The sequence below is a fragment of the Bos taurus genome, chromosome 20 (assembly GCF_002263795.3).
Source record: "Bos taurus isolate L1 Dominette 01449 registration number 42190680 breed Hereford chromosome 20, ARS-UCD2.0, whole genome shotgun sequence".
Lineage (NCBI taxonomy): Eukaryota > Metazoa > Chordata > Mammalia > Artiodactyla > Bovidae > Bos > Bos taurus.
Genome location: NC_037347.1, coordinates 5,732,423 through 5,749,757, shown reverse-complemented (window position 1 = coordinate 5,749,757; position 17,335 = coordinate 5,732,423).

Here is a 17,335-nt window from a genome sequence, read left to right as displayed (position 1 = left end):
CAGAGCTAGCAGAGCACCAGGTATCTGAACCCTGATCCACTGTTGTCAAAATTTGTATGCAGTCCACGTTACAGAGATTCTAGGTTGGTGTCTGGAATCAGAGAGGGCAAAGTGCTGGAGTCAGTACTATGCAGTTCCGGCTGTGGGGACATTTTGAATTCCCTCTCCAAGCCTTCTTTATCTCTGATATGGGTATAATAACATCTCCCTTGCCAAGCGGTTGTGAATATGAGAAGATATTGCACTCAAGGAAGCCCCTTTCAGCTCAGGGACAGGGTTCTGAATGGTTGAACTGTTTCATCCCTGGAGATTGCTCTTACATGCCCTTTCAATCCTCTGAGGTCAAGACTGTTTCCACTAGTTCCTCCCAGACGTATTCACATCACCACTGGCCATTCATTCCCAGCTGCAATGCTGTTTATGATGTACTTCATAAGGTCTCGGTATAAGTAATAGCATCCTCTTTCACTGTCAAAAGTATCCCAGCTTGCACGATAAATTATTTGGTCACCTTGGCTGGTGTTCACATATGGAGCATAGCATACACTCGCCTAGTTAAAATGCCAGGAGAAGACACATATATTACCTGTACTGTTTAGGAATGAAGTGGGTGTGTGTATATGTGTGTGTGTGAGTGTGTGTTTGTGTATAGAAAAAGAGATGTTTATGAGACAATAGAGGCTATATTGCATCAGAGCTGAGTAGGACACTTCTATTAATAGAAGAATGCATACATATAAGAGGGAGGTATTCCAATAAATGTGAGCCCTCCCTTCCCTGCTTTTCCAAAGACCTGGGTGATTTTCAGGTGCAGGCACTAAGGGCAACCTAATGGAAGCAACTGTGAACACTTGTACTTGATCCTGTTACTGCTGCCTCCAAAGGAAAAGGGAAGTCCCCTTAACACAGCTTACGACAGAGTCACAAGCAGAAAACCACAGGACCTGAGAGTTTAGTAAGGTCCAGGATAAGGGCCTGCCTCGTGTAAAATCCAGGATTCTTGATATTTGAGGCCAGGAGAGAGGGTGCAGAAAGAAATGAGGGTCTGGAGTGATGTAGAGAAGCCCTTTGTTGGAGAATGATATGAGGGATATTTAATATAATGGACAATTATTCTCTTGTAGAGCCCTGGAAAAGATGTTTGACAATTGACAACAAAAATAATGACATTCTGTCATGAGGTTCTCCAAGTATGTATATGTAGATGTAGTATATAAGACAGTAAGTGAAGGGTAAAGGGGCCAATCTGATGGTATTATTTCTGTATTCCACTTGAAGTGGTAAAGTATTGATTCCAATTAAACTATAAAAATTTAATTATGCTTATTGTAACCCCTAGCATAACCAAAACATACCAAAAGGTGAAGTCCAAAATGTGACATATAAGTTTAAATGAAATACAAAAAAAAAAAAAAGTTCAAGTAGCCCAAAAAAAGGCAGGAAATTGAACACAGAGGTACTGGGTCAGGCTTTCGGCTTTCAGCTCAGAGGAGGTCACAGTGCAACTTTCTTCTCTCCTCCCACATCTGGGTTTATCTGACACCAGGTGCCTCTGTCATGCTGCCCAAGTTTGACCCCAATGAGATCAAAGTCATGAAACTTAGGTTCAACAGTGAAGAAGTCAGTACCACATCTTCCCGGACCCCCAAGATCATCCTTCTGGGTCTGTCTCAAAAAACAATGTTAGTGATGACATCACTTAGACAACTGGTTACTGAAGGGTCGAAGGATTACAGAGAAACTGACCTGACTCAAAAGAGACAGGTGAGATTAAATCTCAGCTCTGTCACTTGCTATATTTCTGATTTTAAGTAAAAGTTACCTAACCTCTCTATGCCTCAATGTCCTCATTGTAAATTGAGGGTACTAGCAATAATTCACAGGGTCATTATAAGGATTGGATAAGTATAATGACCCTGTGAATTATTGCTATATATATACATATATATTGCTATATATATACATATGTATGTATATATATGAAGAAAGCCTTCCTTGGTAGCTCAGATGGTAAAGCATCTGCCTACAATGTGGGAGACCCGGGTTCGATCCCTGGGTCGGGAAGATCCCCTGGAGAAGGAAATAGTAACCCACTCCAGTATTCATGCCTAGAGAATTCCATACACCAAGGAGCCTGCAGGGCTACAGTCTTTGGGGTCGCAAAAAGTCGGACACGACTGAGCGACTTCATTTTCACTTTCACTTTATATATATGGGCTTCCCTGGTGGCCCAGATGGTAAAGAATCTGCCTGCAATTCGGGAGGCCTGGGTTTGATCCCTGGGTTGGGAAAATCCCCTGGAGGAGGGCATGGCAACCCACTCCAGCATGCTTCCCTGGAGAATCGCCATGGACAGAGGAGCCTGGTGGGCTACAGTCCATGGGGTTGCGAAGAGTCAGACATGACTGAGCAACTAAACACACACACACACACACTGCACTGAACAATACCTATAAGTGAAAAACAAGTATTTATTATTATTATTCAATTATTAGATAATCATTTTCTATAATTAGCTTTCAGGGCTTTTTTAGTTTTATAACCTATCAATTTATTTTTAAAAATTATTTTCTTATTCTTTACTTCCTTATTTTTGTCCCATTTTTCTGTTTTGAGCTTCCCCAGATATCTAGTTTTGATTTGCTTTCTGTTTTATAATGAATGAAATTAATGCTACTACTTTAATGTATCTCTGATTAGTGATGCTTTTTATTATCCTCCTTCAAATAGTGTATAACTGAGTATTTGCTTCTTTGACTCAAGTCATTCAGTAATAGAGTTTTGTTTCATAAAATGAAAAAAAAAATTTTTTTAAATGCTTGACTTTCATGGTTGCTAATTTATATCTCTTGAGACTAGTTTCTAGTTTCATTGCATGTAGTCCAAGACTGTTTTCTGTATATTTTCTGCTTTGGGGAGTGTATTAAATTTTCTTTGTAGCCTAAAATATGAACTATTTCAGCTAAAATCCTCTGAGCATAAGGAAAGAAATAATATTCTATATGTGTGGACTGTGTGGAAAGTCACTCAGTCATGTCCAACTCTGCGACCCCATGGACTGTAGCCTATCAGGCTACTCCGTCCATGGGATTTTCCAGGCAGGAGTGCTGGAGTGGACTGCCATTTCCTTCTTCAGGGGATCTTCCCAACCCAGGAATTGGACCTGGGTCTCCCACATTTCAGGCAGACGCTTTACTGTTTGAGCCACCAGGGAAGCTTTTATATTCTATATAAATACAGATTATTATACATAACTATTAAGTCAAGTCTCTTCCTTAAGTTATTCAAATCTTCTATACTCTCATTGGTTTTTTACTTATTTATCTATCAAGAAATGAGAGAGGGGTGTTTCTATTTTCCATTACTGTTGTGATATTTCTCCTTGATGCCACATCTTATGGGTTTTGCTTATAGATGTAAAATAACCTATTAATCATAATTAATGTTTCATGATTTGAATTCTTGTCTGTATAAAATGTAATTGCAAACATTGTAAATACAAACCCTAGTTTGTATTTTACTCTTTCAAACACAGGAAAACAATAGAATGGGAAAGACTAGAGATCTCTTCGAGATAATTAGAGATACCAAAGGAACATTTCATGCAAAGATGGGCACAATAAAGGACAGAGATGGTATGGACCTAACAGAAGCAGAAGATATTAAGAATAGGTGGCAATAATACACAGAAAAGCTGTATAAAAACAATCCTAATGACCCAGATAACCACAATGGTGTGGTCACTCACCTAGAGCCAGACATCCTGAAGTGTAACATTAACGGGGCCTTAAGAAATATCACTACAAACAGCTAGTGGAGGTGATGGAATTCCAGTTGAGCTATTTCAAATCCTAAAAGACAATGCTGTTAAACTGCTGCACTCAATATGCCAGCAAATTTCGAGAACTCAGCAGTGGTCACAGGACTAGAAAAGGTCAGTTTTCATTCCAATCCCAAAGAAGGACAATGCCGGAAAATGCTCAAATTTTCATACAACTGCACTCATTTCACATATAGCAAGATAATGCTCAAAATCCTTCAAGCTTGGCTTCAGCAGTACATGAACTGTGAACTTCCAGATGTACAAGCTGGATTTGGAAAAGGCAGGTCAAATTGCCAACATCTGCTGGATCATAGAAAAAGCAACGGAATTAAAAAAAAAAAAAATCTGCTTCATTGACTATGCTAAAGAATTTGACTGTGTAAATCACAAGAAACTGTGGAAAATTCTTAAAGAGATGGGAATACCAGACCACCTTACCTTCTTCCTGAGAAATGTATGCAGAACTAGAAGCAACAGAACCAGACACGAAACAACAAACTGGTTCAAAATTGGGAAAGGAGTACATCGAGGCTGTGTATTGTCACCCTGCTTATTTAACTTCTATGCAGAGCTCATCATGTGAAATGCCAGGCTGGATGAAGCACAAGCTGGAATCAAGATGGCTGGGAGGAATATCAATAACCTCAGATATGCAGATGACACCACCCTAATGGCAGAAACCAAAGAGGAACTAAAGAGTCTCTTGATGAAAGTGAAAGAGAAGAGTGAAAAAGTTGGCTTAAAACTCAACATTCAAAAAACAAAGATCAAGGCATTGGTTTCCATTACTTCATGGCAAATGGAAGGGGAAAAAGTGGAAACAGTGACAGATTTTATTTTCTTGGACTCCAAAATCACTGTGAATGATGATTGCAGCCACGAAATTAAAGACACTTGCCCCTTTGAAGAAAAGCTATGATGAAACTAGACAGCATATTAAAAAGCAGAGACATCACCTTGCCAACAAAGGTCTGTCTAATCAAAGCTATGATTTTTCTTCTAGTAGTCATGTATGTATGTGAGAGTTGGACCATAAGGAAGTCTCAGGGCCAAAGAATTGATACTTCTGAAGTACAGTCCTGGAGAAGTCTCTTGAGAGTCCCTTGTACTGCAAGGAGATCAAACTAATAAATCGTAAAGAAAATCAACCCTGAATACTCATTGGAAGAACTGACACTGAAGCTGAAGCTCCAACACTTTGGCCACCTGATGCAAAGAACTGACTCACTGGAAAAGACCCTGATGCTGGAAAGATTGAGAACAAGAGGAGAAGGGGGCAACAGAGGATGAAATAGCTGGATGGCATCACTGACTCAGTGGACATGAGTTTGTGCAAACTCAGGGAAATAGTGAAGGACAGGAAAGCCTGGTGTGCTGCAGTCCATGGGGGTGCAAAGAGTTAGACCTGAGTTAGCCACTGAACAAGTATTTTATAATCGAACTTTCTTGATGAGGTCACTTTACGTAACTTTTTTAAATATGGGAATTTGACTCCTTATAATTAACACTTGGAGAAGGCAATGGCACCCCACTCCAGTACTCTTACTTGGAGAATCCCATAGACAGAGGAGCCTGGTAGGCTGCAGTCCATGGGGTCGCTAAGAGTCAGACACGACTGAGAGACTTCACTTTCACTTTTCACTTTCATGCATTGGAAAAGGAAATGGCAACCCACTCCAGTGTTCTTGCCTGGAGAATCCCAGGGACGAGGGAGCCTGGTGGGCTGTCGTCTATGGGGTTGCACAGAGTCGGACACGACTGCAGCAACTTAGCAGCAACAATTAACACTTACCATGAATGAGCAACTTTACTTTCACTTTTCACTTTCCTGCATTGGAGAAGGAAATGGCCACCCACTCCAGTGTTCTTGCCTGGAGAATCCCAGGGACGGGGAAGCCTGGTAAGCTGCCATCTATGGGGTCGCACAGAGTCGGACATGACTGAAGTGACTTGGCAGCAGCAGCAGCATGATGTGTATTGTCCTGTACTTATTATAATTTTGATAGTTCCTTTCGAGCTCCTTCATTGTTTTCCTACAATACACTTTTGCTACAGTAACCCTACATGAACTTTTTTCCACCAGTAACTTGGAAGACACAAATAATTCTTTAAAATCATCCTTCAGTTATTTTTTAATATGTCAAAAAAAGATATGAATAGACATTCATCTCCTAGCCTTCAGAATAAAACAGATTATTTTGATACCCACTATATGTAAAATGAGATAATTAGCTCACATGTATTTCTTCTCCTTTCCTGCCTCTCATTTCTCCCATATGTATCAGATGTTAAACCCAAGTTTTTATTTTCACTAATGCATATTTTCCTGCTTTATTTCCATTTCCTGTTACACTCTTGTCAGAATTGGAAATGGAAGAAAAGTGAATACAATGTGAGCCATTTTCCAATGGGCTTGATGATGACTTATCTGAAAATAATAATTCTGCATACATAAGTTTCAAAGGATCTGTGATGCTTCTGTGATTGGTTTTCAGTATATCTTAGCACTTAAGATCCGTTTTGTTTTGTTTCCATGCATAGATACACCTCCGATGAAGAGATGATAAAAGCACTTTAGATGTCTCATTATAAATCTCGTTGTCAATTTAAGAATGTATTCAAAGTTTAATAGTATGATAGGAACATAAGCTTTTTAGAAATCTGTCCTAAGAATCTCCCAGAGGCAAGTATAAAAGGAAGCTATTCCTATGTTATTGCTAGGGTGCTCTATATTTAAATTTCAAATAACGGCAGTTGGAAAGCTATGAAAAGCTCGAGATTCTCTTTCTTCTTAAAAAGGGAAGCAGACATTGCCTACTTCTGATTTAAAGGGAAAAGGGACAATGAAGAGGCAGAAAGGCAAATGGCAGAAAGGCCAGCCCACATTTCTCCTCTGATTGGCTAGAAATAGATGAAGGAGACACTAAAGGAGGCAAGCCCTGGGGGTGAAAATTGACATCAGCTTAGTTCAGGCAGGAGGCTCACAAAGAACCTTTGCAATTAAAGTCTGGGGATCCACTTAGAAAGAAATAAGCTGATAAGAAGAAAGGCTTTTTGAGGAAGTTTTTGAATTTTGCCTGGAAATCTGTCTTTAGAAGGCATTCCATGGGACTCTTTTCCTATTAAATGATCGATCCAGTTGTGTGTCTCTTCCAACAAAAGCCTTCGCAGTCTAGGTTGTAGAATTAGTCCCAGTTGAGTAGAAAGTTTTGTTGTGGGACGGATTCCTCCAAAAGCTGATTTTCAGAGTTTTGAATGCACAAAGTTTACTCGGGAGTGCTCTCAGGAAAAAGAACAGAAGGGAAGAAAGCAGAACTGGTTAGAGGGAGAACTTGAATGGTGAAACTGTCCCGAGGAAGCCCTCAGCCAACATCAACACGCACCTATAAAGCTGGGATAAGCCCTTTGTAGTTGTGCTGAACTGAGATACAGATGAGCGCCCTTCCCCAAGAGAGCAGGGCCTGGGCAAGGCGTCACTCTTCAGCCAAGGGCAATTCCCGGAGAGGGTTAATAGCTAAGGCTGTTAGCTAGCAGATGAGGAACAAAGGCCGGACTTCCCAGCCTGAAGGGGGGACCTATCTGGGAGCGTGGCATCCACCACGGGCTCTGTCCTCGTCTGTCTTCACATCATACTTCCTCATGTAACCACCACAGCCTGAGACTTCAAACGCCGTTCATATATTTGTAAGTCTTAGATTCCAGCAGACAGATTTCTTCTGGACTCCAGACCCTATCTGCAACTATTTCCTTGGCATCTGCACTTGAATGGTACACAGCCACCTGCATCTCAACATGTCCCAAACCAAACTCCTGATCTCTCCCGCAAAACTGCTCCTTCTCCTGTATTGTCTTTCAGTGAATTGCCCCACTGTCCCCATTGCTCCACCCAGAAAACCGAGAGGAGCTCCTGATGCTTTCCTCAGTCCCACATCGGTCACCACGCCCTGCTTCTTCTCCCTCCCAAGTGCTTCTCTCAGCAGTCTGCCTTCCCTTTGTCGATGACTCTCCCTATGTGCACTCTACCTCCCTACCCAACAAGCTTTCTAACAACTGTGCTTTCCTCGCCACCAACCTATTCTTTAGACAATAGTCCAAGCAACTTCTATAAAATAAAATTCTGGTAGTGTTGCTTCCTTGCTTAGACCCCTTGAGAACTTTTCTTTTAAGATAAAGACCCAAATCTCAAACTTAGACTGTAAGGCTTTCATGATTTCTCCCGACTACTCCACAAACTTCACCTGCTGTCACTCTTCCCTGGAAACTGCATTTCAGCTTTACTGACCTTCCAAATACGCACTCCTTTCCCACCCAGGTGACTTCTCACCTGATGCTTCCCCTGTGGTTTGCTCGAGGGCATGCCCTTTCCCACTCCTTTAATTAATGTGTCGTGAGTCTTCAGACTCATTTAAATATTACTCCCTCAGAGAAGTCTCCTCTGAGACACTAGACTGTATCAACTCCTCTTGAACTCAGTGCTCCTTCCTCTATGCTTAAATACCTTTTCTCAAAAATATAACATATGATTATCTACATAATTACAGTTTAGTGACAGTAGGGACTGAGCTCTTGGAACCTAAATAACAGCCACTAAGGAGTGAATGGGTGAATTTTGGTTCATCCCATATTGTGAAACAGTATGCAGTCTTTAAAAATATAATAGAATAGTGAATAACATGGGAAGTGTTTATAATGTTGAATAAAAAGAGGAATCAAAATTGTATTAGATAGTATGATTTCAACTATATGAGAACATAGAGACTGAAATAACAACTACTAAAAAGAAAAAAATTATGTAATGTAATAGAGGTGCTAATTTTTGCTACAATGACAATCATATTACAATACATAAATGTGTCAAATTAACATGTTGTACATCTTACATTTATAGTGTCATATGTCAAATATATTTAAATTAAAAAAAGACTGAAAAAAAAAAAGACTGAAAGGAATAAAAATGCTTATAGATTTTTTTTCTGGATGGTTTATGGGTGATTTCAATTTTAATACTTTTTGTTCATCTTACCAAAACACATTATTTTTAAATCAATCTTTAAAAAATGAATAATTTCCTGCTAGAGAAAAAAAAACTACCAAGTTCTAGAAAACATAAAGCACTTTTTCAAAACAGTGAATTTACAGAGAGACTAGTAAGCCAACATGGTGAAATCAAATAGGTGAATATTAGTTCACTTGCTGTTATGAAAGACCAATGGAAAATTTCTTTTATTCCCCTGTGATGTACCAGAGACGATTAATGGCTTATAAATATCTACTAATATTTTTTCTTCCAACTTTATATATAATTAACAAATAAACATTATTCATATGTAATCAATGTAGTATGTTAATATATGTATACATTGTGGCATGATCACCACAATCAAGCTAATTAACATATCCATCACTTCATATAGGTTCCATTTGCATGTGGGGGGAGGGATAAGGACATTTAGGATCTACTCTCTTAGCATATTCAAAAACATGATACAGTATTATTGACTGTAGTCACCAGGCTCTACATTGTATCTCCAAAATGTATTCATCCTGAATAACTGAACTTTGTACACTTTGATCAACATATGCCCATCTTCCCCTCTTCTCAGCCCCTGGCAAATACCATTCTACCCCCTATTCCTATGAGTCTGACTGTTTTGGATTCCATATATAAATGAGATCAGGCAGCATTATCTGTCTGTGCCTGGTCTAATCAGTTAGACAGTCTCCTTTTAAGGTAGATAGTGCAGTGAACATGAGAGTGCAGATGTTACTTCGAGATAGTGACTTCATTTCCCTTGGGTATATGCCCAGAAGTGGGACTGCTGGTCATATGGTAATTCTATTTTTTATTTTATTAGGAACCTCCATACTGTTTTCCATAGTGGATGAACATTTCCATCAACAGTGCACAAGGGTTCCCTTGTCTCCACACACTTACCAATATTTGTTATTTTTTACCTTTTTGATAACAGCTGTCCTAGCAGTGTGAGCTGGTATTTCACTGTGGCTTTGATTTACATTTCCCTGATGATTAGTGATGTTTAGCAATTTTTCATGTACCTGTCATTCCTGAAGTGCAAGAAGAATGTGAGTGACCTGTCCCAAAAGGTGGACTATGTATCTATCTACACAAAGGAGGGAGAGCTTATATTTGCAAATTCCAATGAAAAGTTCCTCTTTGTAGAGAAATTTCACTTGCTTGACTTTTTACGTCCATATTAAAGAATGGAAAAAAAAAAAAAAACTGTCTCTGTATCATATAAGAAAGGCCTGCCTCCTTCTAATCCATTCTCAAAGCAGTTGCCAAAGCAGTTCTGTTAAATGTTAGTCCATTCTTGGCAGTTCTCTGCTCAAAACTTTTTAATAGTTTTCCATCTATGGGAAGTACTCAAAACAGCATACTTCACTTCTCTACCCTCTCCCCTCATCTTCTACCACACCTTTCTTACTCCACCAGGACTCTTCTGCCGGGGACCAGCCCCGGCTGATCCAGGGTATTCGAAGGAGAGACGGCGTAGGCAAGGATCAGGAAACAATTGCTTAATTAAATGTTAATTAAGGATATAAAGAGTAATAGAATGAGGATAGCTCAGTGAGGAAATTTCAGTGAAGAAAAGAGGCTGAAATAAGTATAGCTCAGTAGGAAAATTCAGTGAAGAAAAGAGGCTGAATAATTCAGCCAGAAGGTAAGAGAAAGAACGACATGGTGAGACCAAGTTTCGGTGAACAAGGCCCGCACTTTATTTTCCAAAGTAGTTTTTATACCTTAAGTTATGCATAGAGGATAATGGGGGAAGGGGTAGAGTCCTGCAGCAAGCCAGGCTTTCTTCCTGCAAACCTACCATATGCAAAAGCTTAGGTGATTTGCATCATCTTCTGGCCCGGAGGCCTGTTAACATTTTAAGACCCTTTCTTCAGAAAACTTATTTTTCTCTAAAGGTGATAAGTCAAGCGCCACCCTCCAAAAGCATTAGATAAAGTTGCATTCCTATAGGGCAAAGGTGTGGTGGGCTATAACAAGAAAAAGAATTAACTCAAGGGTCCCAGGTTACAAACATTAAAGCTACTACTTACACCAATTATATTAATCAATACACTGCCAGGGACACAGCAGGTAAGGGATATGGAAACTTAGCAGCAAACATTGGCCCAACAAGTGAAAATCCCTTCACCAATACAATTTCTAATCAATCTTTTAACTGCTCAAAGGAATCTGTATTTAGACAGTTTAGAACATCTCCTGCCTCTCACAGTTGGGAGGCTCTGAACAATCACATGTGGCCAGAAAAACCTATTCAGGTAGGCTAGAGGATTTCCAAAGGAGTTTGTAGGTTGAAACACTGTCACACCCAGGAATTATTAACTGGAGCTGTAAGCTAACTCTTTTTTCAGAGAGAGGTAGTGGGGGACAGCCCCCCGTAAAGTCAGAGGTGTAGGTGAAAGCACAAAGCAGAAAGTAGGCAGACTCTGGTTTTGGGGGTAGATGGGGGACTCCTGAGGCTCGATCCCGCCTTTGCGTATGCCGAGCCTCCTTCCTCATGACCTTTGTCATGGGCGGAGTTCCTCACTGGCTCCTGGCAGTGATAGAATTCCAGTTGAGCTATTCCAGATCCTGAAAAATGATGCTGCGGAAAGTGCTGCACTCAATATGCAATATGCAATATGCACTCAATATGCAATATGCCAGATCCCGTCACTCTTCCTTTTTTTTTCCTGATCTCCAGCCTCAGGTCCTTGACCTCTACCCAAACATTCTATGCTGCTTCTGCATGTCTGACTTCCTTACTTTAGGTTTTTATCTAAATGTAACCATCTACATGATTTCTTCTCCTCATCTCCCTAATTAACAGGGCATCCCTTGACATACCCTCATCTCCTTTATTTTTCTCCAAAGCATTTTTTTCTTACACTGTACATCTTAATTATTTTATGTCTTTCCCTGCAGATATTGATTTTTGCATATTTTTTCACTTCTGTTTCCCCAGGTCTAGAACAGAATCAGCAGTGTGATATGGATTCAGCAAATATTTCATAAATAAATGAATTAGTGAAGAATGAATGCCTCACTGCAACGAGACTCATATAAGTTAGGGTTAGATGTCACCACTCCTCCACAAGCTCTACCCTCAGTTCAGTTCAGTCACTCAGTCATGTCCGACTCTTTGCAATCCCATGAATTGCAGCACGCCAGGCCTCCCTGTCCATCACCAACTCCCAGAGTTTACTCAAACTCACGTCCATCAAGTCGGTGATGCCTTCCAGCCAACTCATCCTCTGTCGTCCCTTCTCCTCCTGCCCCCAATCCCTCCCAGCATCAGAGTCTTTTCCAATAAGTCAACTCTTCACATGAGGTGGCCAAAGTACTGGAGTTTCAACTTCAGCATCAGTCTTCCAATGAACACCCAGGACTGATCTCCTTTAGAATGGACTGGTTGGATCTCCTTGCAGTCCAAGGGACTTTCAAGAGTCTTCTCCAACACCACAGTTCAAAAGCATCAATTCTTCGGTGCTTAGCTTTCTTCGCAGTTCAACTCTCATATCCATACATGACCACTGGAAAAACCAGAGCCTTGACTAGATGGACCTTTGTTGGCAAAGTAATGTCTCTGCTTTTGAATACGCTATCTAGGTTGGTCATAACTTTCTTTCCAAGGAGTAAGCGTCTTTTAATTTCATGGCTGCAATCACCATCTGCAGTGATTTTGGAGCCCCAAAAAATGAAGTCTGACACTTATTCCACTGTTTCCCCATCTACTTCCCATGAACTGATGGGACCAGATGCCATGATCTTAGTTTTCTGAATGTTGAGTTTTAAGCGAACATTTTCACTCTCTTTCACTTTCATCAAGAGGCTCTTTAGCTCCTCCTCACTTTCTGCCATAAGGGTGGTGTCATCTGCATATCTGAGGGTATTGATATTTCACCCAGAAGTCTTGATTCCAGCTTGTGCTTCTTCCAGTCCAGCGTTTCTTATGATGTACTCTGCATATAAGTTAAATAAGCAGGGTGACAATATACAGCCTTGACGGACTCCTTTTCCTATTTGGAACCAGTCTGTTGTTCCATGTCCAGTTCTAACTGTTGCTTCCTGACCTGCATATAGATTTCTCAAGAGGCAGGTCAGGTGGTCTGGTATTCCCATCTCTTTCAGAATTTTCCACAGTTTGTTGTGATCCACACAGTCAAAGGCTTTGGCATAGTCAATAAAGCAGAAGTATATGTTTTTCTGGAATTCTCTTGCTTTTTCAATGATCTAATGGATGTGGGCAATTTGATCTCTGGTTCCTCTGTCTTTTCTAAATTCAGCTTGAATCTGGAAGTTCACGGTTCACATACTGTTTAAGCCTGGCTTGGAGAATTTTGTGCATTACTTTGCTAGTGTGTGAGATGACTGCAATTGTGCAGTAGTGTGAGCATTCTTTGGCATTGCCTTTCTTTGGGACTGGAATGAAAACTGGCCTTTTCCAGTCCTGTGGCCACTGCTGAGTTTTCCAAATTTGCTGGCATATTGAATGCAGCACTTGCACAGCCTCATCTTTCAGGAGTTGAAATAGCTCCACTGGAATTCCATCACCTCCACTAGCTTTGTTCGTAGTGATGCTTTCTAAGGCCCACTTGACCTCAAATTCCAGGATGTCTGGCTCTAGGTCAGTGATCACAGCATCATGATTATCTGGGTCGTGAAAATCTTTTTTTGTACAGTTCTTCTGTGTATTCTTGCCACCTCTTCTTAATATCTTCTGCTTCTGTTAGGTCCATACTACTTCTGTCCTTTATCGAGCCCATCTTTGGTTCCCTTGGTATCTCTAATTTTAATATTCCCTTGGTATCTCTAATTTTCTTGAAGAGATCTCTAGTCTTTCTCGTTCTGTTGTTTTCCTCTGTTTCTTTGCTTTGATCACTGAGGAAGGCTTTCTTATCTCTCCTTGCTGTTCTTTGGAACTCTGCATTCAGATGCTTATATCTTTCCTTTTCTCCTTTGCTTTTCGCTTCTCTTCTTTTCACAGCTATTCGTAAGGCCTCCCCAGACAGCCATTTTTATTTTTTGCCTTTCTTTTCCATGGGGATGGTCTTGATCCCTGTCTCCTGTACAATGTCACGAACCTCCATCCATAGTTCATCAAGCAATCTATCAGATCTAGTCCCTTAAATCTATTTCTCACTTCCACTGTATAATCATAAGGGATTTGATTTAGGTCATACCTGAATGGTCTAGTGGTTTTCCCTACTTTCTTCAATTTAAGTCTGAATTTGGCAATAAGGAGTTCATGATCTGAGCAACAGTCAGCTCCTGGTCTTGTTTTTGTTGACTGTGTAGAGCTTCTCCATCTTTGGCTGAAAAGAATATAATCAATCTGATTTTGGTGTTGACCATCTGGTGAGGTCCATGTGTAGAGTCTTCTCTTAAGTTGTTGGAAGAGGGTGTTTGCTATGACCAGTGCGTTCTCTTGGCAAAACTCTATTAGCCTTTGCCCCACTTCATTCCATATTCCAAGGCCAAATTTGCCTGTTACTCAAGGTGTTTCTTGACTTCCTACTTTTGCATTCCAGTCCCTATAATGAAAAGGACATCTTTTTTGGGTGTTAGTTCTAAAACGTCTCATAGGTCTTCATAGAACCGTTCAACTTCGGCTTCTTCAGCATTACTGGTTGGGGCATAGACTTGGATTACTGTGATATTGAATGGTTTGCCTTGAAAACGAACAGAGATTGTTCTGTCCAAGGAGTGGTGGCTGCGCGAGTCGAGAGGAGCTACTCCACGTTCAAGGTCAGAAGGAGCAGCCATGAGAAGATACCCCTCGTCTAAGGTAAGGAGCAGTGGCTGCACTTTGCTGAAGCGGCAGTGAAGAGATACCCCATGTCCAAGGTAAGAGAAACCCAAGTAAGACGGTAGGTGTTGTGAGAGGGCATCAGAGGGCAGACAGACTGAAACCATAATCACAGAAAATTAGTCAATCTGATCACACTGGGACCACAGCCTTGTCTAACTCAATGAAACTAAGCCACGCCGTGTGGGGCCACCCAAGATGGACAGGTCATGGTGGAGAGGTCTGACAGAATGTGGTCCACTGGAGAAGGGAATGGTAAACCACTTCAGTATTCTTGCCTTGAGAACCCCATGAACAGTATGAAAGGCAAAATGATAGGATACTGAAAGAGGAACTCCCCAGGTCTGTAGATACCCAATATGCTATTGCAGATCAGTGAAGAAATAACTCCAGAAAGAATCAAGGGATGGAGCCAAAGCAAAAACAATACCCAGCTGTGGATGTGACTGGTGATAGAAGCAAGGTCCGACGCTATAAAGAGCAGTATTGCACAGGAACCTGGAATGTTAGGTCCATGAATCAAGACAAATTGGAAGTGGTCAAACAGGAGATGGCAAGAGTAAACATCGACATTCTAGGAATCAGTGAACTAAGATGTACTGGAATGTGTGAATTTAACTCAGATGACCATTTATCTACTATTGTGGGCAGGAATCCCTTAGAAGAAATGGAGTAGCCATGATGGTCAACAAAAGAGTCCAAAATGCAGTACATAGAAGTTCTACCCTTCAGTTCAATTCAGTTCAGTTCAGTTGCTCAGTCGTGTCCAACTCTTTGCAACTCCATGAATCACAGCACGCCAGGCCTCCCTGTCCATCACCAACTCCCAGAGTTCACTCAGACCCATGTCCATCGAGTCAGTGATGCCATCCAGCCATCTCATCCTCTGTCGTCCCCTTCTCCTCCTGCCCCCAATCCCTCCCAGCATCAGAGTCTTTTCCAATGAGTCAACTCTTTGCATGAGGTGGCCAAAGTACTGGAGTTTCAGCTTTAGCATCATTCCTTCCAAAGAAATCCCAGGGCTGATCTCCTTTAGAATGGACTGGTTGGATCTCCTTGCAGTCCAAGGGACTCTCAAGAGTCTTCTCCAACACCACAGTTCAAAAGCATCAGTTCTTCGGCGCTCAGCCTTCTTCACAGTCCAACTCTCACATCCATACATGACCACAGGAAAAACCATAGCCTTGACTAGACGGACCTTTGTTGGCAAAGTAATGTCTCTGCTTTTCAATATGCTATCTAGGTTGGTCATAACTTTCCTTCCAAGAGTAAGCATCTTTTAATTTCATGGCTGCAACCACCATCTGCAGTGATTTTGGAGCCCAAATAAATAAAGTCTGACACTGTTTCCACTGTTTCCCCATCTATTTCCCATGAAGTGATGGGACCAGATGCCATGATCTTCGTTTTCTGAATGTTGAGCTTTAAGCCAACTTTTTCACTCTCCACTTTCACTTTCTTCAAGAGGCTTTTTAGTTCCTCTTCACTTTCTGCTATAAGGGTGGTGTCATCTGCATATCTGAGGTTATTGATATTTCTCCCGGCAGTCTTGATTCCAGCTTGTGCTTCTTCCAGTCCAGCATTCTCATGATGTATTCTGCATATAAGTTAAATAAGCAGGGTGACAATATACAGCCTTGACGGACTCCTTTTCCTATTTGGAACCAGTCTGTTGTTCCATGTCCAGTTCTAACTGTTGCTTCCTGACCTGCACACAGATTTCTCAAGAGGCAGGTCAGGTGGTCTGGTATTCCCATCTCTTTCAGAATTTTCCACAGTTTACTGTGATCCACACAGTCAAAGGCTTTGCATAGTCAATAAAGCAGAAATAGATGATTTTCTGGAACTCTCTTGCTTTTTCCATGATCCAGCAGATGTTGGCAATTTGATCTCTGGTTCCTCTGCCTTTTCTAAAACCAGCTTGAACATCAGGAAGTTCATGGCTCACGTATTGCTGAAGCCTGGCTTGGAGAATTTTGAGCATTACTTTACTAGCATGTGAGATGAGTGCAATTGTGCAGTAATTTGAGCATTGTTTGGCATTGCCTTTCTTTGGGATTGGAATGAAAACTGACCTTTTCCAGTCCTGTGGCCACTGCTGAGTTTTCCAAATGTGCTGGCATATTGAGTGCAGCACTTTCACAGCATCATCTTTTAGGAGTTGAAATAGCTCCACTGAAATTCCATCACCTCCACTAGCTTTGTTCGTAGTGATGCTTTCTAAGGCCCACTTGACTTCACATTCCAGGATGTCTGGCTCTAGGTCAGTGATCACACCATCGTGATTATCTAGCTCTACCCTAGACCATTATATATTGATAATTGAAGACTCCCACCTTCAGGCGGGAGTGGGTAGTACATGTTTGGGAACAATTTGGTATGACTTGTGTTGAGATAAAATCCATGGACGGAGGAGCCTGGTAGGCTGCAGTCCATGGGGTCATGAAGAGTTGGGCACGACTGAGTGACTTCACTTTCACTTTTTACTTTCATGCATTGGAGAAGGAAATGGCAACCCACTCCAATGTTCTTGCTTGGAGAATCCCAGGGACGGGAGAGCCTGGTGGGCTGCCGTCTCTGGGGTCACACAGAGTTGGACATGACTGAAGCAACTTAGCAGCAGCAGCACTGTTGAGATAATTAAGTTTTCAACTGGTCTCTGTCTCTTGATATCCAGAAGACTGCA